We start from the raw sequence: 2,231 nt of genomic DNA, 5'->3' as shown, positions 1-2,231 counted from the left end.
CACCATCCCCATCCAACCTTTATCTACAATTTTACCATTTAGGCTTCTTGTCAAATAATGCAAGCTGGTTATGAAAATTTTAGAGATACAGAAATAGACAGTAAAAATTCTCTGTTAGGTAAGATCCTGTGTCCACACTTAACATTCACTCAGCCTCACGTCTTGATTTCAGCTGGAACTGGGTTCGCAGTTCTAGCAGGAGTTCCCCACTCCCTGGCTGACAACATCTGCTGTAGTCTCAAGACTGCACCTCCCCTTCAGGCCCCAAAACTCTTCTGAAACTGCAGATTGCCTGGCAGGAAGCTGGCTGGGGGGCTTAGCATGCAGGCTGTCCACAGGTAGGGATGCTGGCAGGGGCATCGCTAACTAACAAGGATGCTGGCGTATCTTCACTTTGCACGTGGACAGTTCTGAGAGGTACTTTATACATTCTGAGGAAGTCCCCACAGACTCAGCTGCCGGATGTCACATCAGTGACCTCCACCATGGACCCTGATGTCACATTTGCCTGCTCCCCTCTTTGCACGCTCTTTAATTTCTCATTTCTCCTCTCAGAGATCTGCCTTTTCCCCCTCCCTTATTTGACGACGCTCTTTCTCTCTGTAGGTCTAACCTTCTTCTCTCACTCAGCTCTGATTTATCATTTCACTGTAACTCTATTAGCTGGAAAGCATTTGTGGTTGCTGTCAGGATAACAGGATCTGTAGCAAATGAGGTTGTACTGAATTATTTAACATTCAGCTAAAGTGGAGATAACTAAAGCAGCTGAGCTGGTTTGTAAAGTGTTGGGGTTAATCTGCTGCTTTGGAGCTTTTGACATATTAATTTTTTTCTTGTGGCTGAAAATTATAAAATTTAAAGCTACAAAGAAAAAAATATGTGTTCAACTATTTAGTTCAGTGCCACAAACCTATAGCTAAGGAATTATCTGTTTCATGTAGTATATAATTATGTAGCTGCAGAGCTGCAATTCTAGGGAATCATGAATTTATTTAATAAGTTTATTCACACAGGGTTTTAAAAAACATAAATACATAATTTCTCTTTTCTTCCTTTCAAAAGCAGATCAAGGATTTCTGCTTGAGAGACATAACAGGCTCAGCTTTTGAAATTGTCCTGTTTTAGTGGAGTTTTCCTTGCCAGAATTTGGTTCTAAAAGATTTTTTTCCCCACAAAGACCTGTTTCAAACTCAGTAATAAGCAAGTGGATTTTTTGTTTTTTGGTGCTGTGGGTGGAACCCAAGGACTGCATGTTAAGCACCTGCTCTGCCAATAAGCAACACCCCAGCCCCTACAAATGGATTCTTCCATGGGATCCACAGGAGAAGGGAATAACTACTACCCTGATGGATGACTGACTCTTCTTGTATGACCTCTCCTTTATTCCTGGGTCTTTGGGAAACTGAACTGTAAGAAGGGCCCAGGCAAGCGTGGGCTGGACTGAAGAGTTCTGTGCCTTTGTAGCACCCACGGAGTTTGCCCCACTTAGTACTTCTCAGTGTCCAAATGCCCACTATCAGATGTGTGACTACAGCTGGCAGTGAAACGTCTTTGCATGCATTCAATATACAAACTAAACCTGAACATCTGGCAATTAAACACCCTTTTCCTGATGAATCCTGGAAAAGCGCATAATTATACTCCCAAGCAAATAACTCGAGTAAGGCTGTTCGCTTGTTAAGAATACCAGGCAGCATCATCAAAGTTAATATTCTCTTCTGCATCTGTGCTCTTTTAATCTGCACTGCCCTCTCCATAATAGCTGAGATCACCCGGAGGATGGCTGGTGAGAAATCCCGCCAGGCACAGCAGGTGGAGAAAGAAGATGAAAGCTACAGGAAGGTGTGCAGCAAACCTTACTGAGCAATGACCTTGTAAAAAGTGAACTGCCCTGCAAGCTGCCCGTATATTCTTCTGTGTCTCTCTCGAGGTGACTCGGAGGTGCTGTGACGTTCCTCTTGGGCACCATCGGTTCAAATGTTTCCTCTGGCCTACTGTACCCACCCCACCCCTGCTTGCAGCTGGCTCCCAGAGACCCGGACATAGACGTGCAGGTGGGCAGGTGTGGTGGTTGCCTGTTGATTACAGTCCCGGCCGTGGGCGAGCGAGGTGGGACTGCAGGCTGCTGGCTTTGCCGCGTTCCACCCGAACTCTGGGTTTGCAGGCTGAATCTGCGCCTCCGGGCCGGCAGGCTGGGGGCGGGGGCCTCGGGCCCAGTGCCCACCCCCTGC

General features: G+C 46.3%; 1 protein-coding gene across 1 annotated transcript in view; it reads left to right on the top strand.

Moving 5' to 3' along the window:
- The first annotated feature begins 1,062 nt into the window (after window positions 1-1,062).
- Sptb (spectrin beta, erythrocytic) overlaps window positions 1,063-2,231 on the top strand; it is a 129,770-nt gene continuing 128,601 nt past the window's right edge. The window contains exon 1 of the mRNA XM_033766923.1: window positions 1,063-2,054. The gene's annotated coding sequence lies outside the window, so the exon portion shown is untranslated. The remainder of the gene's footprint in view (window positions 2,055-2,231) is intronic.

The sequence above is a fragment of the Fukomys damarensis genome, unplaced genomic scaffold (genome assembly GCF_012274545.1).
Source record: "Fukomys damarensis isolate Sample0158 unplaced genomic scaffold, DMR_v1.0_HiC HiC_scaffold_21, whole genome shotgun sequence".
In the NCBI taxonomy this organism is placed as follows: Eukaryota; Metazoa; Chordata; class Mammalia; order Rodentia; family Bathyergidae; genus Fukomys; species Fukomys damarensis.
Note: the sequence above shows the minus strand (reverse complement) of the source record. Positions and strands in the feature narration are given on the sequence as shown.